The sequence below is a fragment of the Macaca mulatta genome, chromosome 2, assembly GCF_049350105.2.
Source record: "Macaca mulatta isolate MMU2019108-1 chromosome 2, T2T-MMU8v2.0, whole genome shotgun sequence".
In the NCBI taxonomy this organism is placed as follows: domain Eukaryota; kingdom Metazoa; phylum Chordata; class Mammalia; order Primates; family Cercopithecidae; genus Macaca; species Macaca mulatta.
The window spans coordinates 10,858,378-10,883,450 of record NC_133407.1 but is presented as its reverse complement, the minus strand read 5'-3'; the positions used below and the strand labels follow the sequence as shown (position 1 = coordinate 10,883,450).

Sequence of the window (25,073 nt, the reverse complement as noted above, 5' to 3'; positions counted from 1 at the left end):
CAGATCTTCCCAGCACATTATTTGTGGGACCAAGTGCCAGAGTGCCACATTTTCCTACTGCTTTTTGCCAAATCAATGTGTTTACACTGAAAGAAATTGACCAGAACAGAAGACCAGTTAGAAAGAAAGAGAAAATGATTATTGAAATTGTTCTAAAGATAGACACTTACTTTTTGGTGAGTCTCTTTTACTTTCAATTGAATGCATGTTGAGGAAAATTGTGCACCCGCCTCTCAATCTCTTTTCAATTCCTAGGAAAGTAACTTTGTCAAATATTATACCAGTTGAATTTCTTCCAGAATGTCATTTCTTCTTTCGTTCTTGACCTCTCCTCAGTAACCAGTTGGCATCACTATGTGGGCCTCCCTCACTCCTGCAGTGCGGTGTTACAGGATTAAAGAAAGGGCTGACTTGAATGTATTCTGATTCTTTTAAATCATCCTTAAGAAGCTCTAAAGAGTGATTCCATGTCTGGGGTCGTATGAATAATTCCTGCAGACTTGGGGGTACTACAAATCACCTAGTCCCATTATTTAATGGTTACTGGAGGTTAATACTCAGAATAGAGGACCAGGCCAACCTCTTTGCCTCATGGACTGTGCATAAGAATAGGTCCCTGATCATTGCCGCTGGGTAAATATAAGCCTTATTACAAAATAAAATACCCTGGTCCTAATACTACATCTATTTAAGGAAAAGAACAGACTTCACATCCAATTCCCCCTTGCAAAATCTTCCCCACAATTCAGTCATAGCTGAAAAAGAACCTATCCTTGAAACAAACAGGGTTCTGTCCTCTTTCTAAGGGGGCTCACAAGAGGAAGTTGTTTTCACCTATCAAGAACCTCTGGCACCTTGGTAGGTCTTTAAGATATCACATCACAGGACTATAGATTTTAAAGCTGGAAAGAAGTTTTCAAATCAATCACCTCCTCTAGGTTTTCTTCTTTCAGGATTACAGGCTGGGTCCTCACTAGGAGGATGTGTGACCCGAGGAACACAACTGAAAATGGGTCTGCATGATTTGCTGGCCCTCTGTCATTTTAGAGGATCAGGGTAACCTGACAACTTGAGTCTGTAGGTGGGTATCTTGTTTCCTTATAGAACTGAGGAAAGCAAGGCTGCTATGGTCTCTTTGTAAACTGTAAAACTCAGAGCTAACTCCAAGTCATGATGAGTTTTGATGGTCATTTGGGTTTATTTATGCCTCTCAGCTACACTGAAGTACTTGGCACTACTTTTGATAGATTTGGGAGATATTATCTGTCAGACTTGTTAAATTTTACCTGTTCATTTTATTTCAAATCCTTCATTTAGAGCTGTTGTAAACAAGCTCCTTGTAGTATCTTTGGAGAAAGAAAGGTGTTTTTAACATAGCAAGAGGAGCAGAAAGTTTTGAGACATTAAAAAATATATAATTTCCAGCTACTGCCTTCTGAAAAGGAAGTATTAATGTTTAATTTTCATCCATATGCTGCCCGCTTTTAGCCTTTATTGTTCTGAGATTTTTTTTTCTTTTTCCTTTAGAAATCTTTTCAGCCTGGCTCAGAGTTTACCCCCAAACACTAATTTTCCACACTTTTCTCACTTACTTAAAATGGAAATAAATATCAGGAGCTTAAAATAGAGAAGTGATGGGGGTTAGGGGGTGTGTAATGATTTGTTTATTGCATTCGATCGCTGTTTTGAATAGCAGAGTTTTCACTTCCTGTGAAACCTTAGCATGAAGGAAAGCAGCAGCTGGACTCTGAGAGGGATGAGGGAAGGAAAGCACTTCAGTGTTTGTAAACTCAGGGTGGCTGGTCCACCCGCTGCCACTGCCGTTGCTGGGCTGCTGGCTGCTGTACTTAGCTGTCTCTACTACCTAAGGCTAGAAGTGGAAAAACTTGATTTGCGTGTTGTGCCTGCATTTTTTTTTCTTTTTCACACCGCCCTCTTGTACACCTGACCATGCAGAAGCCTATCTGAAGCCAGCTCGATGGCAGGGAGAGCTGGAGAGCGGAAGAATGTGCGGAGGGAGGGAGGGCTCGGTACTTTTCCATTCACATCTCCACAGTGGCTTTTCTTGTTTATTTCAACCTCCACCGGCAGAAATCTTTCAGCTGCCTTAAATTCGAGTCATTATACTGTTACCTGAGGTCAGACGACAGACACTTTGGTGCACGTTTCCTACATGTCAGTGTCTGTGTAACTTGTGTACGTACAGAGGCACACACACACAAATGTAACTCCACGGGGGCACAGTGTAGGGAGAAGGAAAAAAAAAAACTGTATTTGTTGCAAACACACACACACAGACAGACGCACACACACACACACACACACACACACACACACCCCCTTGGTTTCTAATTACAGCTCTGCCTGAAACTCTTGATGGGACATTGAGCAAAGCCACTTGTGAGGACTCCGTTTCCTCAGCTGTGTGAAGGAATAGCCCCAGTGATTTGCGGGATGGCTGCGCTTAGTTCTCTACCTTTACATTTCAATACACATTTACAGAACTGTGCAAGAGGAGTGGAAAGGAGCTGTGTGTATATGTGTACCTGGGGCTAGGGAAGGAGTTAAAATGTAAACTTCTAAGTAAAGAAGGCAGTCCCAGAATCCTCACTCTATCAATTTTTAACCAATTGTAGACCAAAGTCTGGGATTTTGCTGAGTGGGTTCAAAAGCCAATTGAAGATTTTAAACGTTAAGAGGTGGAGGAAGCAGGTTCTAAGAACTTGTACCTTTGATCTCCAGCATTCATAATGAAATGTGACAGTTCCCAAGTGTCTTTTCTGCCCTATATTTCATTTTTTATTTTCCTTCTATTTGTTTTTGGAAACTGTCCCCATCAATGATAGGAAGGAGATGACATTTGTACACTGGGTAGTATGTGGATGTAAAAAACACATCATAACATTCAAGGGAAGGAAGAGAGGGAGAGAAAGAGTAAGGGAGGGAGGGAGGGAGGGAGGAGAGAAGGAAGGAAGAGAAAAAGAAAAAAAAAAAAACCTAGAGAGAGATTCCTGGTAAGAAACATAGAGGTGGCTCAGCCATCACTGCATTAAAGGTAATTATTTGAAGTCAGAGGAAATAACAGATGAGGAGTTTTCCCTTACTAAAGGAAAAAAAACAAAAAAAAAGAGGAAGAAGTCTTGATATATCAGAACGTGAAACCAATGAGATATTTTCCATCAATATTTCTTACCCTTTTTTGATCTTCATTCTTTAAAAAGAAAGGTCTAAAGTTTCTCAGGCCCAATTGTCTAGATAATCTAAAGCCTTTAACAGGCTTTGGCATTCCCAAAATATAATAAAATGACTCTGATTTATCAGCAGCAACCTCCCCACCCCCATTCCTCCACTGGTTTAGACTTTATGGAATATTAGGCCTGTATACAAAGACTAGGGGAGCCAATTGTATTCCCCCAGCGTAAGACTATTGAAAATTACAGTGTGCTAGAACTGGGAGGGCCTTTAGCCAATATCCAGTCTGATGTTCCTGATTTTATATCATTGGAAATTGAGGCCCAGACAGAATCCACTTGCTATATATGCTATAACACTAACACAGCTGGATTCGGAACTTTCAGGCCCTAGTTCTAAATCTAGTATGCTTTTCTTATGGCATATTATGGAAAGAGGGTATGGGGTTGGCAGCCTTGCAAAAGCCATTTGTTGTGGCTGCACATTCAAAGAAGGCCTCAAATTTGGACTTCTAGGCCAGACACAATGACACAACTGTAATCCCCATACTTTGTGAGGCTGAGGTGGGAAGATCACTCGAGACCAGGGGTTCAAGACCAGCTTGGGCAACATATGAGACCCTGTCTCTAAAAAAATGGAAAAAAAAATAGCCAGGCATGATGGCACACACTTGTAGTGCTAGCCACTTGGGAGGCTGAGGCAGGAGGATTGCTTGAACCCAGGAGTTTGAGGCTGCAGTGAGCTATGATGGCACCACTCTAGCCTGGGCCACAGAGTAAGATCCTGTGTCTAAATAAATAAATAAATAAAATTAGACTTCTGATATTATCTCCACTGAGGCTATACCTCTCTCTTTCAATCCTAACAGGACTGAAAGAAGATGACCATCATATGCAAGTTTTGTGTGTGGATTCCAGTGTAGGACCACAGGCTCCTATGACACCATGATTGAATGCTGTTAACAAATATAGGATTGTTTTATGCATAGTGCAATTGTATTGTAGTTGTGTGTGTGCTGGTGTTAAAAATATAAGATTTAAAATATATTTGTCCTAGAAGCAGTGACAAGCAACAAGCACACCTGGTGCTCGGATCTCAGTTTTGTTTCATTTTTGTGTTTGTTTTTGTTTTTGACACAGAGTCTCACTCTGTTGCCCAAGCTGGAGTGCAGTGGCACGATCACGGCCCACTGTAACCTCCGCCTCCCAGGTTCAAGCAATTCTCCTGCCTCAGCCTCCTGAGTAGCTGGGATAACAGCCATGCACCACCACACCCAGCTAATTTTTATATTTTCAGTAGAGACGGGGTTTTGTCATGTTGGCCAGGCTGGTCTCAGTTTTAATGTCATTTCTCAGCAGCTGGAACCAAGGCTTCTTGGAGAAATGGTTGAGTCTAAAACTGCGGCAGAAAATTCACAAATGAGAATGGAAGCTCTTGTAGCACCTTAAAGTAAGGAATTATTCAAAAACAAAACTCTATTGGTGAGGGATATTTCAAAAAGACACAGGAGCCACTGGAAGAGCTCCCAGTAGCCAAAGCTGAAACAATTTGAGCAACAAAATAGAATAGTATTTTACATTATAACCCAAAGTCTAAAATAAATATTAATGAGTCCAGGGCTGGGTGCGGTGGCTCACACCTGTAATCCCAGCACTTTGGGAGGCCGAGGTGGGCAGATCACTTGATGTCAGGAGTCTGAGACCAGTCTGGCCAACATGGTGAAACCCTGTCTCTACTAAAAACACAAAAATTAGCTAGGCGTGGTGTTGTGTGCCTGTAATCCCAGCTACTCGGGAGGCTGAGACAGGAGAATCCCTTGAACCCAGGAAGTGGAGGTTCAGTGAGCCGAGATGGCACCACTGCATTCCACCAACCTGGGCAACAGAGTGAGGCTCTGTCTCAAAAAAAAAAAAAAAAAAAAAAAAAAAGAAAAGAAAAGAAAAAAATGTAATGAGTCCATACTAATATAAATAAAGTATTAAGTAAATTAATAAACCAGAGAGAAAAGACAAACATCCCTTAATTCCAAATGTATTTATATAGATGTGCACAGGGATTCCAAATAATTTATGGACATGTGCTGGCCTTAAGGAGAAGCATAAACCCCTACTCTTTAATTGTGGGCTGTAGATAGTAACTTCCTTCCGGGGAGTATATTCCATATGGAAAGGTAGTCAGGGGGAGAAAACAGGAGAAACCTGACAAACACTCTCTCAGCCAGGGGATCAAGACCAACATCAACAATGATAAATCATCTTGATAGTGTATACTCTTGATATGTCGTGATGAAAATGATTATTTCTCTCTGTGGTCCTGCTCTCATGATACTAGTCTAATCATAAGAAAAACATCAGACAAATTCTAGTAGAGGGGCGTCCTACAAAAAACCAGTAATCCTCAAACCCATCAAGGTCATCAGAAACAAGGAAAGTCTGAGAAATTGTCACAGACAAGGATTAGCATAAAGAGACATGACAACTTAATGTAATGTCGAGTCTTAGATGGAATCATTGGCTGCAAAAAGACTTAAGACATAAGATAAACCTAAACAAATCTGAATCGATGATGAACTTTAGTTAATAATAATGTACCAATATTGTTTCACTGTTACACGTGTACCATATAATGTATTATGTTAATCATAGGGGAAACTGGGCACGGGGTTATTCACTGCACTATCTGCTCAATTTTTCTATTAATTGAAACATGTTCTTAAAAATTAAGTCTATTATGAGGAGATATCTATATCTATATATAGCATATCTATATATCATATATATCTATATAGATATATATCATATAGATATATAGATAGATACATATATCATATAGAGATATATACACACCTGGAGGAGAGATATGTGTGTGTGTATATATATATATAAATATATATTCAATACCAGAAACCTCCAAAAAGTGACCCAGATCTCTCCTGAAACCTGGGAGATCCTGCTTCTCACTCATTTTCCTAGAATAGAGTCAGAGAAATGCAGCACCTCATTTATTCTTTTAGTTTACTAATTTGCTCAATTTCTGTATGCCACCATCTGGATAACCATCAGGAGAACACTAGGGAGGCACCAAAGGCCAAATGTTGTTGTTAGGGTAGATGGCTCAAACCACGTCATGGACCCCCATATTCAAAACTTCTCTGTGGAAACCCGCTAAGGAAACAGTGTTCTCAAAGATCTTGTCATCAGTTTATATGGGGCATATAGAACTTAGAGATTCATTCATGAAGTTGGAGGAGCCCCAGGAGATCCCAAGAGTGTCTGCTATTTCATTGCACAATTCCAATAGAACTGTGGATCTCATCAGAGTTGTGAGTCTGGGTGTCTACAGAGGAGAAGCACCTATCAGACCCCTTAACCCTATGAGTTTGTCTGCATTATCTGAGTACAACCCAATACTCTAAATTCTGAAAGCATCTATCTTCACCTTTCAGCTTACCAGTTCTACAGTTGAGAAAGGTCCAGAGAGGAAAACAATTTGCAAAGACCACTTAGCAAATTAGTGGTGGAGTTGATTCCCATCACCAGTTCACCCCGAATCATTTATTTTGTTGCAGTATCCACTTTGGTAAACTGAAGCCTGTTATTGTATTAATGTACATTATGACTTCGAAAATGCTTTTTAAATCTCTAACCAATTGTCAGTTATCAATGGCTTTTACTTCTAATGTTGCGCTTGAGTTTTAAGTGTCTCTTCTCTTCTTCCCTTCATGTTTTCTGACATCTATCGGCCTCTCTGCCAAGAAGATCTTTGAACTAACACTTATATTCACTGTGAAAGCCAACATTTAAATAACTCTTGGTGAAGTACAGTGAGACTAGGTCCTACTGTGTTGATTAGTATGACTCTTTTTCAGATATATTGGCTACATATACCAAGAATCATAAATATAGTCAGACCCTTTGACCCAGAGATTCCACTTCTAGGAATCTATCTTTAATGCATAATTCAACATACAGGAAAAATCAATGAATGAGTATACGCATTCTAGCGCTGTATCTAAGAACAAAAAATTTGAACAAAGAGCAAAACATTTGAACAACCTACATGTCCTATCATGACTAGGCTGGAAGAAAGAGTGTTGGGTGAAGAATGATTAAGTAAATTACAATACAACTAATTTCAAAAAATTAGAATTGAAAAATACTTATGGTAATATGTAAAGTGGAAAGAAGTAGAATATGTATATAGAGATATATGCATATTTTATATCTATATAATATTTGTATACAGTGTATTCACAGCAATTTTTAAAAATATACTCTTTGTAGAAAATAGACTGGATGTAAATAATAGTACACAATTCACAAAAATATTTTCAGTAGCTCTCTTAGAGTAGCAGGATTATGAACACTTTTCTCATCTTTACTCTTTATCTTCCACAGCGCTTAATATCTATTATCTATCTATCTATCTATCTATCTATCTATCTATCTGTCTGTCTGTCTGTCTGTCTGTCAGTCTGTCTGTCTGTCTGTCTGTCTATCTATCCATCTATCTATCTGTCTATCTATCTATCATCTATTATCTCTCTATCATCTATCTATTATCTATCTATCTATCTATCTATCTATCTATCTATCTATCTATCATCTATCTATCTATCTATCCCACAAACACACACTCAAGAAATAAAAAGCCCTAACTCAAGTCTTTTAAATGCAAACAATGAGTCCCCTTATTCACAGGTTTGAATATCTGACTTAAAGTTGAAACCACCTACGTCTTTAGGGACCACAGCAAAAGTGAAAAGTATCCACACACTCTTGGAGAAGGCCTTTCACTTTAGGAGACATTTGTCTCCATGCCATCAAAATGTCACCCTTTCTGAACACATTGACCATAATGAGATGCAGTAGGCTCTGTAGGTCTCGCACCCTTGATCATACTGTGATTATCTTGTTTGTTGGTGTTTCATGGCATTTGCAAATGGTAAAGGTTTTCCTGGTTATTATATGAGGCCACTCATGAGCTCTCCTTATAGATAGAACTTTTTGGGGGGGCTATAGGTGACTTTTTAACATTTTTATAATGTTTGGTCAGTGAATGCTGAGGAAAAAAATTTCAAGTGAACTATCTCAATGTTTTGTTCATCAGAGAATCACAGAGTTGATAAGAAGACCCATTCATTGTGTCTCTGGTCTTAAAGAAGGGCATGAGGGTAGGCATCAGAATCTAAAGGCTATGGTAAAAGAAAAGTATGAGCAAAAAAAAGAAAAAGAAAGTAAAGAAAGGAAAAGAAAAGAAGAGGGGAGGGGAAGAGAGGAGAGGGGAGGGGAGGGGAAGAGAGGAGAGGAGAGGAGAGGGCAAAAGAATCTAAGGGCGAGGGTAAGAAGCATATGGGCCTGATAAGGCCCTTCTCCCTTCAACTGCTGATGGGATTCTCCATGCTCAGTTCATTCTCTTCGCTCTCACATTCACTCCTTCAAACAACATGCATTTCACTGACTGTTTCTTGTGAGGTAGACACTCTGCTAGATGCTAATGAAACAAATATGAAGAAAATACAGGGCCCTGACTCCACGGGGCACATAGTCTACTGATGAAACAACAGCCCAGAAAGGTTCTGAAACTTGCTTTAGGTTATGCAAAAGATAGTCCTTGAGCCAGAACTGGCCTCCAAATGTCTGGATTCTGCTCCCAGTAGATCTCTATAGCCTCTTTTCAGAGGCTGTTCCCTGACCCCAATCCTCCGTCAGGGTGAGGCATTGAGTCCTTCCCTGTGTGGGTTCAGCCACTTGGAGTGGTTCATCTAGTATTTATTGGAATGATGGATAACCCAGCCACCTCAACATACCATTGAATGACAACCAGCACCTAATGCAGGAAGATCTGCAAAAGCCTGGGGCACAACAGAACCTCAGCTTTCTCTACACCATCATCACCATGTTGTCTCAGCCTTCAGGCCAAAGCCTTACTGCAAGAATGATCATTCCCCCACTGAGACTAGAGCCCTGTATTGGACTACAGGCCTGTACTCCTGCTTAACTTTTGTCAGCCCTCTCATTGAGGAGCCTGGATCCTGATTTTGATAGCTTTTTTGCATTTGGTACCCATCAGGTTCTACCATGAACAGACAGATCACCTAGCATTATGCTATTCCAAAGCCAACCTCAATTAATGTCCACAGTCTGGACTCCAGAAACAAACACCACCCCTAGCAGGGACTTGACCTGATGCCTACTCAACTAAGACCAAGTTCACCTCAGCCCTCTGGGCATTCCAGACCTTTGGGTGATAGAGTGACGACAGGTGATATCTCCAGGTGCCAGCTCTGCACCCAAACCAATTTCCACAGCATCCTAGTTTCCATGGCCCATCCTACCTCAGGGTTGGGTCTGTCTGCCAGAAGTTGTAACCACTTATTTTCTGTGGCCAGGCAAGGGCAAGACGACATAATGGCACATGCATAATGCCACCAGAAAAGATTTTAGCAATGTTACAATTAGCTGAAGTCCAGCAGCTTTCAATGTCTAAACATCAAGTTGTTCAGACCAACCTTGCCCTTTGGGGGCACTGGCACTAAAATGCCAGCAAATTGCTCGGTAGAAAATGGGACAGAAAAAATATTAGTAATGATGCTAATGAAGGCCACAATTTGGGAAGACATATGAAGAAGACTTGATGATTTGGTGATGAATTCATCAATCAAGCCCTTCAGGTCCTCTGGCTTCTTTCCAGTCTTATCTCCTACCACCACAGTTTTCTACACCAGATTCCTCAGCACTTTCCAAGGATCCATGCACTTTCCTCCCTCCACACCCAAGCCTTGCTCTCTGCCTTTCTTTGCGAAGCTATAAGCTCCTCAAGGACAGAGGTACTTTGTTTTCGTTTTCATAGAATTGTGTTCAGTACATGGTGCTCACTTAGAAAATGTTGATTCAATTAAAGGAGGTAAAACTGAAATAGAATTCAATGTGGGATCTGAGAACCTGGGTTTCAGTTTAATCTTCACAACTGACTAACTCCTGTGGGTCTCAGTTTCTTGTTCTCTAAAATGGCAATTTCTGTAAAGGGGGTACATTGTAGGATTTTCATGGGAATCAAGCACAATGGAGGAGAAAGTACTTTGAAAATCATAATGCACAGTTCTAAGTGACTGATGAATGGACTAATGAGTGAACTATTGCAGTTAAGTGAAGCCATCAGGTTATTAAGTAACAGATTCTGAGGCTTGGATTGTATCTGCAGAACAATGTATTTAAACTGTCCTGTCTTGACTTTGTAACCATTCTCAAATACAATTATTTCACTTCCCAAAATCTTTTAACCCTTTAAGTATAGGAAGGCATATATTGCTACTAAGGATTCATACTGATCCAAAGAGAGTAAAAAAAAAATAACCACCAGAAAGCCTTCTTGTTCTTGAAATGCAGAATTGGAAATGAACCATTTCCCAGTAGTGGGAACTGAAATCCAGTATTAGATCCTCCTTTTTGGTACCTTCTTCCTCTTTCTTCCCCCTCTTTTTACCTTAGTTCCTCCCCATCCCTCTCCTGTACCCAAATGGAAAAAAATCAGTTGTTTTGAGCTAACTTCAGTCTTAGATAAAGGTATAAGCAAAAGTCAAATTTATTAGGGCTGTTTTCTAAGATCAACAAAGTGGTTATTTATAAATTGTTTAAGCAATTGAGTTGATGAGTGAGTTATCAAAACAAAGAGTTAGGTAATTTCTTACCAGAAGCCTAAATGACAGGAAATGCCCTGGTCCTGCTAAGAGAATTCCTAAATCAATCCTTCCAACCTCTGGAACAAATGCAGAGTGGATCCCATAAATGTCAAGGTGAATATAAGAAGGGATTAGGAGCAAGCTGGTTTTGATAGGAATGAAATAAAATATGAGCACCAGCTGGACAATGGTGGCTCATGCCTGTAGTTCTAGTGACTCGGGAGACTGAGATGGGAGGCCTCTTGAGACCTGAAGTTCAAGGCTGCCATGAGCTATGATCATGCCACTGCACTTCAGCCTGAATGACAGAATGAAACCCTGTCTTCAAACAATGACAGGAAACCCAAAATGATGAGTATAGGGACTGAAGAGAAGTAGTAAGGACTTTTCATTCCAGTAACTGAATCAGGCAACCAACAGGCAGATGAAGCAACAGACATTTATTAGTGTTTTAAGAAAAAAAAAATAAGAAAAACTATTCAAAAACCCATTTCCTACTTCGTGTAGTCTATAACAGTAGGTAACTAAGTGGAATAAGAAGTCCAGTAGACTCAACAGGAATAGGTGCATGACAACTTCCAAAGAGACCAGGCATGGCGGGTGGCAGTAGCACAGGAAAACTCCTGGAATCAGGACCTGTCTGCTCATACTTGCCAGTTCTGCCAGCACCAAGGCCATGCTTATTTATTTTTGGATTCCTAGAGGTAGGAGGGAGAGAATGCTGATGTATATGGCATAAAAACTGCAATCTTAAAGATTAAAATAAATTAATGAAAAAATATTTAAATAAACATAAAAATTCCGACGTGGATGAGCTGGGACAAAATCAGGAATCCTGGGCAACGTTCGTGCTGAGCAAGGCTAGGTACCTCCCCCATATGGTTGGTTGGTTTCTTTCTTTCTTTCTTTCTTTCTTTCTTTCTTTCTTTCTTTCTTTCTTTCTTTTCCTTTTTGCACCCATTCCGTTCCCAACGCCTCTCACCCAAACATACCTGTGGAAGCCACATTCCTTCACAAAGCTAAATATAGCTGAGGGGAGCAAAGCACAAGGGACATCATACCAAACTTCCCTACTCAACCCTGAAAACTGGGAAGGTTCAGTAAGAGAATGGAGGACTGCTGCAAGATACTAGAAGCTAAGAACTGAAAAAGTTAGAGAAATGGGACATAGTCAACTATATTTCCTCATTCATCACCCACCTGGTTGCACTGTTTCAGCACGGAATAAGCATATATTCATATCATTAGATCTTACTAATATGCAGGCAGAAAGGTTATAAACTTAACCACCGATCATGAATTGAGCACCTACTCTATGCTGAGCACTGGGCTAGACTTTGCAGATGCAAAGAACAATGGAGACGCATTCCTAGGGGAGCTCAGAATCTAGTTGAGTAGACGAGCATTGCCTAAGCAAATCCAGAGTTGAGTATTTTATTATGAAGTATGATAACTGAGATATAGGAAATCGGGTGCTGCAAGATGGGAGAAGGGCTGGGCGTAGTGTCTCACACCCATAATCCCAGCACTTTGGGAGGTTGAGGCAGACGGATCACCTGAGGTCAGGAGATTGAGACCATCCTGGCCAACATGGTGAAAGCTTGTCTCTACTAAAAATACAAAAATTAGTTGGGTCTGGTAGTGCACACCTGAAATCTCGGCTACTCGGGAGGCTGAGGCAGGAGCATTGCTTGAACTCGGGAGGCGGAGGTTGCAGTGAGCCGGGATCACGCCACTGCACTCTAGCCTGGGTGATAGAGCGAGATTCCATCTCAAAAAAACAAAACAAAAGACGGGAAGGAGATAATTCACCTACCTGTTCAGACCTCTCTAGTAAACCTTAAACTGGGATTTGAAAAAGAAAGATGGGTTAATCAGGCCAAGAGTGAGGGGAAAGTGTGCCAGGCAGAGGAAATAGAGACCAGACAACACTAAAGTGGGTAAAACTGTGACATATTCAGAGACCTGAAAGAGGCCAGCATGGTGAAAGATGAAGTTGGAGAGAGAATCAGGATCATTTAGGCCTTCATAGACCATGGGCAGAATTTATAGTTTAAGTGCATCAAGAAGTCATTTAAGGGTTTTATACAGGATGGTGACATGATTGACATGATCTGTTCTACATTTTAAGAAAAGGATCAGTCTGGGTGAGGTGACTCACGCCTGTAATCCCAGCACTTTGGGAGGCTGTGGCAGGCAGATCACCTGAGGTCAGGAGTTTGAGACCAGCCTGACCAACATGGAGAAACTCCTGTCTCTACTAAAAATACAAAATTAGCTGGGCATGGTGGTGCATGCCTGTAATCCCAGGTACTTGGGAGGCTGAGGCAGGAGAATCGCTTGAATCCAGGAGGCAGAGGTTGTGGTGAGCTGAGATTACACCATTGCACTCCAGCCTAGGCAACAAGAGCGAAACTCCCTCTCTAAATAAATAAATAAATAAATAAGAAAGAAAGAAAGAAAGAAAGAAAAGAAAACCATCCCAGCTATTGTGTAGAAGATGAATTAGAAATGGACAAGAGGCAATTTTCTCCTTCCTTCCTTCCTTCCTTCCTTCCTTCCTTCCTTCCTTCCTTCCTTCCTTCCTTCCTTCCTTCCTTCCTTCCTTCTTTTGATGGAGTCTTGCTCTGTCACCCAGGTTGGAGGGCTGGAATGCAATGATACAATCTCAGCTCACTGCAAGCTCCGCCTCCCGGGTTCACACCATTCTCCTGCCTCAGCCTCCCACAAAAGGCAATTTCTAAGTGACTATTGTAGGAGTCCTAGTGAAAGAAGAAGGTAGCTTGGACTACACACCTTTGACGTATAGGTGGTGAGGTGTAGAAATATTTGAGAGATACTTTGAACCTAGAATTGGCAAAATTTAACAATCAATCAGATTGAGCCAGAGTGTGTGGTAAAAGAAAGAGAGATATCAAGAATGAATCCCAAGTTTGTGAATTGGGCATCTGGGCAAATGTGTTTCCACTTACTGACTTTAAACAAAAACAAAAACAAAAACAAAACAAAACAAAACAAAAACACTGTAAAATGAAAATCTTTTGGAAGTGGAGAAATTGTTGAAAACTCTGTTTTAAACAACTGAGGTAGATGTCAAAATAGGCAAGGTGATATTCAAGACCTGGATTCAAAAGAGATGTCTGGCTTTGAGATATGCATTTGCGATTCATCAAAATAGAGGTAGTATTTGAAGCTAGAAGAAAGAGTTGGTTTTCCTATCAGGCCAGGTGTTAAAAATAGAACCAAAAAGCAGTGAAAGTGGAATGGTCTTTAGAAATACTCAAGTTCAAACTCATTTCTCGATTGATAGTGAAATTGGGGCTGTAGGGAGGAAAGTCATTGGTGGAAATGGGGTTGGTAAGAAACTAGGTCTCCCTTCTCCTAAGCCAGGATAGTTTTTGTTGTTTCACAATATTTTCTCCACATTTGACATCAAAATCATTGAGACTGAGAAGCACTTTCTGTGAGATATGTTCTAGAGACGTGGCTTATGGTTTTACCTCCTCATTTTATATTCTCACCTGCTGTATTGTGAGCTACCACACTCTTATAACTGAATTGTTCTCCTCTGCCTTTAGTCAACTTGGAATCTTTTTCCCTAGTTCCTTACTTATTGAAAAAGAAGGTACAATCATCCCTGGGCAATTTGACGTTGAGAAGGTCCAAGTCTTAGAGAGATGACTAAGCTGCTGAACACACATCCCTGTGCTGTTTCATCCTACTCAGCTTAGTACCTATGACCCCTTGTGACTGTTTAGTATTTGCACTGTCTCTCCTCTTGAATGTGAGTGCCTGGAGGCCAGTAGCTATTTGTTTCTTCTCCTTGGTATCTTAATCCTCGCCTCGTGCCTGAGATAAGCAGCTTACCCGTCTCATACATGTTTTGAAGGAAGGGGACCCAACAGACTGAGACTTTTATTGGAGTTTATGCACCTTTATTGATGTTCCCATAAGTTCAAGTAAATACATTTAGTTGGCACATACTATGTGTCGGGGAGAGTGCAAAAGGTTGTAATTTTGTTCAGTCTTGAAAATGTAGTTATTATGTAGAGAGTGTTATTAGCTGTTATATAATATGTTTAGGTTTTTTTATGTGTATACATTTGCTTTGCATACCTTCCATCCAATTCAACTAATAATGTACACTGACCATGTGTACAGAGGTAAAAGAGAAAGCCTCTGTCACTTAGGGCCCCAAAGCTGGTGGGGGAGGGAGATATAAACAAACACACGAGCAATGACCAGAGCTATCACTGAGCTACAATCAATATACTTTGGTTGAATGTGAGAACGTGACTGCTTCAGAGATATAAGAAAGTTTTTTGCAGGGGTGGGATTTGAACATAATAATGAAATAATGCAAAATGGTAAACATACTCTTAAATAATAGACATCAAAACAAGCATAGCCTTGAAATAATTATGGCTAGCATTTTATATAGTATGGAGTATATACTGTTCTAAGTGCTTTACACTTGTTAATTTCATCCTCACAACAATCTTATGAAATGGATATTGTTTTATTCCCATTTTACAGACTGGAAACTGAAGCACAGAAAGGTGAAGTAGCTTGCCCAAAGTCAAGCAACTAATAAAAAGCAGTGCTGGGATTTGAACCCTAGCAATCTGAAGTCTTTAATCTTAGCTATTAATGTTTTACTGCCTTATGAATGAAGGATAGAACTTCAACAGGTAGGTTAAAGAGAGGAAGTATGGGGAGGGACGGCTTTTCATACAAAAAGAAAGACTGAAACCCTGGCATAGGGATTAGACATATACCTAATAATGCTTTATTTTATTTGAGCTATCTAGTTTTCAAAGGACTGTCTCAGCCATTCTTTAATTGTTTCTCATCATGACTCTGCGAAGTGTGTGGCAATTATTACTCTCATTAGAAGATAAGAGAAGTTGGACCCAGAATGGGGAAGGCACTGGGCTGATGAACAGCAGAATGAGGTTCAAAACCTGGTCCTTTTACTTCAAATAAGAGTCCCAACAACGAATACATCTGCTGAATGCTCTGAGCAAAGCTCTGTGCTAGCCTTTTCATGTATCTTCAAATTTCATCCCCATGATAGCCCTGAGAAGTAGGTGTTATTGCATTTCAAAAGGGGAAACAGTTCAATTCTGCCTCTACCTGACTTTTTTTTTTTTTTTGGAATGCTAGTGATTCCCTATGAGGCATATTAGTTTTTTAGTTTCCAGTTTTGCCCACTCTTTGTCCCTGGGAACCCTGAGAATGGAGTATTACCTGTGCATTAGCACATGCAGCTTCTCTGAGAATGGAAAATCCCAATCAATATCTTTGCCAAAATCTTCCAGTCACTCCTGCATGTGGCCAACTTTCCTGCATGGTGAAAGTCAACATTCAAATATGAAACTCGGCTTCAGTTTCCAAAAACTGATTGCATTATTAGGAATTAGTTTCTGAAAGTGGGCTTTGTGAATCTATGTGGGAAAGGCTACGAATCAGACTGGACGATAGTTTGGTGCAATTGCTAAAATACTTGATGCAATTCTGGACTGCACTGGCAGCAATGCCATCTCCAGCTCAGTGAGCACCCATTGTGTAGGGTAGGCTAGAGTTCTAGGCCCCCAAGGGAGAACATAAATCAGTGTCTTGAGAGAATGGCTCTATCATGGATCCAGCAGCAAGCATGTCGAATGCTAAAGAAAGACAGTCAGGTAGGAGCTGGGTAAAAATTCACAGCCAGCCCCACAGCCTCAGGCAGCAAGGACTGAATTCCAACCGTCGGCTTTGTTTGTGCATGTTCAGTCTGGGAACCAGGTATGGAAGGCTCTGTGTTCAATCCTGTTGTCTTCCAAATTTGATTAGGGCTTTTAGGAGAGAGAGTCATGACCTCAGCCTGGAATGGCAACATTTAAAAGAGACAACAAAAAAGAAAGATAAGATGACTACAGCTGTGAGTGCAAGAGGAGAGAGAAGGGACAGAGTGAATTTGGGAAGTTTACACTTAATTTTCAAGGCCAAGGGTATCATGAAGGGTCTTGTTTTTGAATGCTGTTGTCAAGCCTTTAAAAGTCTTCCCTGCATGCTGATTGACAGCCAGAGGTATGGGATTATTTTCTCTATGCCTCTTGCCTTGGTTTGCTCATTTGTAAAAAGTGAAAGCAACGACTGCCTTGCAGGATTAAATGAGGTAAAGCATCGTAAATGGTTTGTAAACATAAATGTGTACAAAGCGGACTGTTTTATATACTGTCCAGCTATCTCAGCTTCCTGGTAAAAAAAAAAAAAAATGGGACTAGACAGTCCCATTTTTAGATGGGAATCTTAGATATTGTCTGGTCCAACACCTGAATGTGGCAGATGAGGAGGGGAGGAAGCAGTCTGTGCCTGGCCCAAGGGTATCCAGGACATTAGAGACAAAGGGAGAATTTGTGGGTATGAGGAAGGATGAAATACTGAGTAACAGGGTGAGCTGGTACTCACTCTGCTGAGCCCCTTCCAATGTAATCTCATTTCATCCTGACAGGAGACATGCGGGTCAGGTATCTTCATTTCATAAGGCAGGAGCCAGAAGTTCAAAATGCAAATAGACTCCCTGAGATGAAGAGCCAATAGGCAGATGAAGGAGGTTCAAACCCAGGTTGAAGTAAATCCAAACTGCAAGCTATTGACTTTATACCGTCCTACCAAATTTTCCACATCTTTGCAAATACCTATTTCTGAGAGTATCCATAGCACCTACAGAAGATAGTGGCAGCTAGAGAGGGAGTTTTTTTTATTTCTGTTTTTTTAAAAACATCTGCCTATGAATCACTGTGTAACTTTCCTTTATGCAGTTCAATCTGCAATCTAAAATGGCTAAATGCACCAGATGACCCCGGCCTCCTTCACCCCTCACATCCTGTGATTGGTGAGTCACACCAAAGGGAAAATGGTCCTCCTTTGCCTCCAAATCCAAGCAATTCTAAACTATACAAACGATTTATTTAAAATTGTATATATGCCTTTTGTGGCTATCTGAGGCAAGTGCAAAGAGATATGCCTTCTATTTCCTTTCATCAGCACCCAGTAGGTACTCTGTAAATTTTGTGGTGCATTCATTTTCAAAGTAAGCATTCTGTCAGCATCCTATACATGATTACAGGCTATTTTGGGAGACATTTCTCTGACATCTGGGCCCAGTATCCATCCATCTGTACATTCATCATCTATACAAATGAACTTACATACATAATTATCACATAATTATCACAGGTAACTTGCTGCAAAGGTGTTGCTAGTTAAAATCTAGACTAGGTGTGCTAATCATTCAAAATAATCATATCATTTCTTATACCACTGCTTTTTTTTTTTTTTTTTTTGGACAGGGTCTCACTCAGTTACCCAGGCTGCTGGAGTGCAATGGCATGATCTCAGCTCACTGCAAGCTCTGACTCCCAGGTTCAAGTGATTCTCTCCCTCAGCCTGCTGAGTCATTGAGATGACAGGTGCCCGTCACAATGCCCGGCTAATTTTTGTATTTTTGGTAGAGATGGAGTTTCACCATGTTGGTCAGACTGGCCTCGAACTCCTGACCTCAAATGATCCACCTGCCTCGGCCTCCCCAAGTGGTGGAATTACAAGTGTGAGCCACCACGCCAGGCCTTTATACCACTGCTTAAAAAAAAAAAAAATTCTGATGCTTAGAAAGACTAGTGGACATTGATCCAGCTTTATCATTCTTACACTCTTATTAAAACTTTAACTCAAAATCTTGGTTTCTTCTAAATTGTTACCAGGTACTGCTGAAAGGAAGCATTCATAGCACAAGGCAGTGACCTAGACAAGGGTTAGGATTCATGGGTTTAGATGCACACTGACCTTCCTTTTCACTTTCGGAAATTGTGTTTAATAGCTCAGTCTGTTATCTGCCTGGGCCCCCCAATGTTAGACTTATGTATTATTCACTTGCCCAAATTTAAGTAACTGGGGTAGTGCTGCTGCTGCTGCTGCTTAATTATTTGCAGCAAGGTGTCTGAAAAGGTAGCCTACTGAAAGAGCACAGGTTCTTGAGACAAAATGGTTTCTTCTGACTCTGACACCAAATAGTTGTATGACAATGAGCAAGTTACTTAACCTTTCTGAGCATTGGTTTTCCTACCTCTAAAGAATGAGATACTAGCCCGGGCGTGGTGGCTCACACCTGTAATCCCAGCACTTTGGGAGACCGAGGCGGGCGGATCACAAGGTCAGGAGATCGAGACCATCCTGGCTAACACAGTGAAACCCTATCTCTACTAAAAATACAAAAAAAAAAAAATTGGCCGGGCATAGTGGCGGGCGCCTGTTAGTCCCAGCTACTCGGGAGGCTGAGGCAGGAGAATGGCGTGAACCCGGGAGGCAGAGCTTGCAGTGAACCAAGATTGCGCCACTGCACTCCAGTCTGGGCCACAGAGCGAGACCCCATCTCAAAAAAAAAAAAAAAAAAAAAAGGAACGAGATACTAACATTTAACTGTACGTTTTTTGTAAGGGTGAAAGGAGAAGAATTAATCACCAGAACCTGGTGCACGAGGAATAAATCGCTCCTCATTTGCACGCTGGCACATCCCCAGGAAGGTACATCTTCTAATTCCTCCTCCCATGTAGCTCCCATATATAAAAGCTGAATGATGAAGGATTTCTGAACTAGTCACCAATTGGAATCCTCTAGCCCTTTCCTTAACACTGTGGTGAATAATCTGTATATGACTCTGAGTAATTATTTCAGCCATATGCAGATGCGTTTTACTAATCCCCACTATAATCATCCGACTTTCACAGTTGAAGCATTTCTCCATTTGTTGCCTCATTTGCTTCACAACAGCCCCAAGAGAAACACAAGCCAGTGTTGTTATCCTTCTTTGACAGTTGGGCAAGCAGAGGGTTAGAGAGGTAAAGTGGCTTGTCTGGGGTTACACTTCTAGATTCAGGTCTATGACTCTGAATTCCATTCATGAGCTTTCTATTATACCAAGCAGCCACAGGATTGTTGCCACATCTTAAAAGACACTAGATATTCTGGAAGAAACCAAACCAGGAAGGTCAAGGCTGATGGAGAACAGGTCAGTTAGTCCAGCCCTAGCCATCCCCACTGGGCTCCCACCCAGGCCTTTGCTCAGTGTCCCTCTCTCCCAAGCACTTCTCAGACTATTTGTTTGCTCAGATCCTCTCTGTGGCCAGTAACATAACTCAAGCCAAGGCTCTTCCATGAAGCTGTTGGCCAACCATCCCACCCAATTCTTCAACTAACATTTACTGAATGCCCTCCACTGTGCTCCACTGCCCAGTGGAATTTTGTTCTAGTGGAAGGAAATAATCAATAAGCTCAATAGTAAATATGTATGGTTTTGTTTTGTTTTGTTTCTGAGAATGGGGTCTCCCTCTGTCACCCAGACTGGAGTGTAGTGGCACAATCACTGCTCACTGCAGCCTCGCCCTCCCAGGCTCAAGCGATCCTCCCACCTCAGCCTCCCAAGTAGCTGGGACTACAGGTATGTGCCACCATGCCCCACTAATCTTCTTGATTTTTTTTTTTTTGTAAAATGGAGTCTCCTATGTTGGCTGGTCTCGAACTCCTGAGCTCAAGTGTGAGACCAACCTGGGCAACATAGGAGACCAAAGTGTTGGGTCTACAGTCAGGAGCCACCATGCCTGGCTTGTATATTTTTGATGGTAATAAATGTTGAAAAAGAAAAAAAAAAGCAGGGAAAGGGGGATAGGATGTATATGAAGGGACAAATGCAATCTGAGATAAGATGGCTGGGAAAGGCTTCACTGAGCGTCAGACATTGGATTAAAGACTGAGAAGAGGTGAAGGTGAGAATCATTTGGATATCAAGGTAAGGCGGGGGTAGTGAGGGAGGACAGAGCAGTGGGAGATGAAGATGGAGAGAAAAAAAGACACCTCATATGACATTGGAAGCTCTATCAATCTGGATGAGATGGAAAGCCACCGAAGGTTTAAACAGCGTTTAAATTTTACTTTCACAGAATCCCTCTTGGTGCTCTTTTGAGAAGGGCAAGGTAGAAGCATAGAGGCCATTTAAGAAGAAATTATCATAATCCTGGAGAGAGACAACGGTGGCTTGGACTGGGAGGTCGTGAGAAATGTTTGAATTCCTGCACATATTTTCAAGGCAGAGACAATAGTATTACTGATAGATTTGAAGTGGGTTATGGAGAAACAGGAGTCAAAGATGGCTCCAAGTACTTGGACCTGAGCAACTGTAACAAATAGACTTGTTATTTACTAATATAGGAAAAACTGTAGGTAGAGCAGATTTGAAGGAGTTGGGGGCATATCAGGAACTCCCATTTGGATATGTTCAGTTAGAGAAGCCTAATAGACATTCAAAGGCAGATAACTCAGCAAGCAGATGCATTTCTGAATCTAGAGTTCTGAAGAGAAATCTAAGCTGGAGATAGAAATTTAGGAGTTGTCAAGGTCTAAGATTTTATTAAACCTGTGAAACTGAATAAAATCTTCAAGGAAGTGAGCACAGAACAAGAAGAGGTCCAATGGCTAAGTCCTGGGCCACTCCTTGTTCAGAGGTTTGGGAGAGGAGAAGACACTAGCTCAGGAGAATGAGAAATAGCCAGGGAGATAGGAGAAAATCTTGACCATTCTTTCTGGAAAATATGACCAAAATTTGCACCTCCTCTTCAACTATTGGTTTATATTTCCTTAAAGGAGCCAGATTAGGGAGAGGTATCTTTAGAGGGAGAATCATGCCCCTCGTTTATGCTGCATAGTGCTTAGTGTCCAGGAGCTCTTCAGTTACATTCAATTAACGTGTTAATTTACAGCTGAATCACAAAAGAATAGAGTATGAGGGACCCAATAAATCATCTGTATTTGTGATTTCCCAACTGAGTTCTTTGGAGCAAGTCAAAGGACTTACTTTTTTTCTTCATTGGGAAACCTATGAAACTGTGACCTTCCTTTCCTAGAAGAGCTATTAAAAGCAACAGCATCCTGGCAGTCAAAGACGCAGGCCTCGCCCCTTCCTTCTAAGAAATGGTTGTGATTTTCATCAGACCTCAAACCTTTCAGAAAGTTCCAAGGGCTTGGATCTAGTCAAGAATATCTACAGGGCCGAGGAGCCAAGGGAGAAACACACTGTACTCTGAGAATTTGGCCTCATTTCAGGCTGATGTGAGGAGGGAAGATACCATCTGCCACATTCCTTCCTCTTAATACCAACTAAAGGCCTAGAATCCTAGACAGGATGTTAGCCATCATCTAGTTTAACCACCGCCTAGGAAGATGAGGAACTTGAGCCTAGAAAGGCCCTGTATCTTATTCAAAATCACATATCAAGTGTGCTCCATCCAAGATTAAGAAACCAGGTCTCAACTTAAAATTTTCTGCTCAGATTCAGAATCAATTAAACTCTATTAGCATTTACTATATGCCTGGAAACATGCCAGGTGCTTTTACATGTTATTCTCTATCCTCACCACAATCTGCACCTGTAAGACTGATATGATTATCTCTCTATTACAGATGAAAGCAGTGATGCTGAGACAAGAAAGTGATGGGAAAATCCCATGTCTGTTTGATTTCATGTCTAGTGCTTATTCCAGCACATCTGCTACCTTCCTCACCAGGAGTCATTTCACAAGCTCATTTCACAAGCTCATGCACTCTCACAGTGCAAGCAACTAACCAACACCCTGCCATCCCACCAATAGATTAGGCTTCTCCAGCCTGGTACGTCAGTGAATGACTTAACTTTGAATCCAGCGTGTGGACTTCATAAACAAACTGCCTAGGTTTGAATCATGACCCTGCCACTTATTAGCTGTGCAACTTTGGCCCCTCCCTGAACCCCAGTTTCTTTATCCGTAACTAGGAATGACATACTTACCCTCAGGGAGTTAGGATTAAGTAATATAATACATGTACTAATAAATCACTTAGCACAGGTCTGACATGTATAGTATATGTTCAATAAACGTTAAATGTAATAGGAAATGGCTGATTCTTTTAAACCCTGTAGCTGTTTTGGAACACACTGTTCAGTGCTTCAAAATCCTTTCTTGGAAAATGTCTAGGTGGAGAACCCAATGCCAAAACCCAGATGTGACAAGGCTTAGGAGTTTCAACTACTCTTTGTACCAGTCAGGGTTCATTCAGGAAAGCAGAACCACAAGTAATATGGAATAATGGATTTATTATAGGAATTAGATCTTATACAATTGATATAAGGCCAAAGGTATATAGTAAGTCCTAAAAAATCTTTTGAAATATCAATGGAAAATATTTTTATATATAAAATATATACATATATATGTGTGTATATGTATATATAAAAGATGTATGTGTATATGTGTGTGTATATATATACACATATATGTACGTGTATATGTATATATGTGTATATATATACACACACACATATATGTATGTGTATATATGTGTGCGTGTGTGTGCGTGTGTGTGTGTGTGTATATATATATACACATAAAGAACTGGAAGAAAACTTACCAAAATCTTTATAGTGGACATCTCTGATTGATGGGATAACGAGAGGTTTTATTTTCACTTTCACTTACTTGCTTTCTAATTTTGTACACTAAACAAAAAGTATTCAGGCCGGGTCCAGTGGCTCATGCCTGTAATCCCAACACTTTGGGGGCCTAGGCGGGTGAATCACCTTAGGTCAGGAGTTCAAGAGCAGCCTGGCCAACATGGTGAAGTCCTATCTCTACTAAAAATACAAAAATTAGCCAGGTGTGTTGTCAGGTACCTGTAATCCCAGCTACTCAGGAGACTGAGGCAGGAGAATTGCTTGAACCCGGGAGGTGGAGGTTGCAGTGAGCCGAGATAACGCCACTGCACTCCAGCCTGGGTGACAAGGCTGTCTCAAATAAATAAAGAAATAAAAATAAAAAAAGACAAGTATTCAAACTAGAAATTATTTGTTAATATTTATTGTTAATTTACTTCTTAATCTGCCTTGCACTTTTTTTCTCTCTGGAAAACTCAAAATAATGTATTATAGACACTTGGAATTATAAAGTTAGTTACAGGAGAGAGACAAGGTAGATGGGAATCAGAGAATATCAGGCCTGGAAGTGTCAAAGGCAATATCGTCCAACTCATAATTTAATAAATGGAAACATTAAAGAGCACAAAGTCAAATTGTTGTCCAAGACCACAAAGAGCCTGGAGAGAACCAGGGACTCTACAACCCTTGGCTGAGTGTTCCCTCTTTGCCGTACTTCCATCTCTCTAGAGTCACACCCATGGTTGATTTTATGATGCTGATAATGATCAAGAGGAGGAAAGAGGAGAGAAATGGTCCCATAATTTTGGCCTTATTTGTAGGAACTGGAAAATTTCTCCTACAGGCAGGCACACTCAGTTGGTTATTTTTCTGCAAAACCTGCCCACAACAGCATTCTGATCAACATCCATCACTTTCCTTCCCAGGATTCCAGAGGTGATCCAGGTGGTGATTAAAGAGGAGACCCTGTTGGCAAAGCTCCCTTCTGGCATTGATGAGCTGATTGTAAGGTCTATCTCTTGTGCCTCTGAGTGATAACAAAAATATGCTTACCTAAAGTTGCTCCCTGGATCTCAACAGAAACTTCATAACTGGTCATCGCTCCCAGAAAACCTTCCTACCATTCAGGCTTACACATAGCTGGCCACTCAGCTGAGACAAGCAATGGGCCGAGAAAAATCAAATAAAAGTGCATAGTTTTGATATATGCATTTTATTACTGGCATTAGTCAAGTAATCATGGGCCAGTGAATTTTCAAAGCAGTCTTTTAATACTCAGGCACAGTGCACAGTAAGAAGGATGAGAATATAACCTTTTCAAAGCCCCATTTTCCTTAGGCCTTTTAGTAACTCCATGGCCCCAACTCTGGAACCTGAAGACTTAATCTTAAAAGATTATGTGTGGGAAGAGGCAGCAAGGTGTAGATAAAAACATGCTGAGCCTAAAGTCAAAAAAGTGGAGACTATATTTTGATGCTAAATATCAGGTCAAGGTGCTAAATATCAGGTCAAGATGCTAAATACCTGGGCAAGGCATTTGACTTTCTGGCCCTGGTTTCTTCCATGAAAAACTGGGATAATATTCGTATTTGTCATTTGTAACTACTACTGTGTTGTTCAAAGGTAAACAGAAAGGGTATAAGATATTTGAATATTGTTGTTTTCATTAATTATAATTATAGTATTAGTGCTCAATTG

General features: G+C 40.8%; 1 protein-coding gene and 1 long non-coding RNA gene across 10 annotated transcripts in view; one reads left to right on the top strand and one right to left on the bottom strand.

Moving 5' to 3' along the window:
* LOC106997166 (uncharacterized) overlaps nt 1–25,073 on the top strand; it is a 102,563-nt gene that overhangs the window by 2,473 nt on the left and 75,017 nt on the right. For 2 of the 9 annotated variants that reach the window (XM_077991232.1, XM_077991229.1), the window contains exons 1-3: nt 84–176; nt 19,355–19,440; nt 20,257–20,354. The exons of 1 other annotated variant lie outside the window; for it this stretch is intronic. The gene's annotated coding sequence lies outside the window, so the exon portion shown is untranslated. Of the gene's footprint in view, nt 1; nt 177–806; nt 859–938; nt 1,075–15,427; nt 15,565–17,679; nt 17,754–19,354; nt 19,441–20,231; nt 20,355–22,369; nt 22,477–25,073 lie in introns of those variants that run through there. 6 more of the 9 variants (XM_077991230.1, XM_077991231.1, XR_013413499.1 and 3 more) reach the window with 5 other exon arrangements.
* On the bottom strand, nt 12,237–16,783 carry LOC144338997 (uncharacterized). The gene is made up of 2 exons (XR_013413518.1): nt 13,602–16,783; nt 12,237–12,703 (listed from the first exon to the last, which is right to left on the bottom strand). It is a non-coding gene; the product is annotated as an uncharacterized LOC144338997 (long non-coding RNA).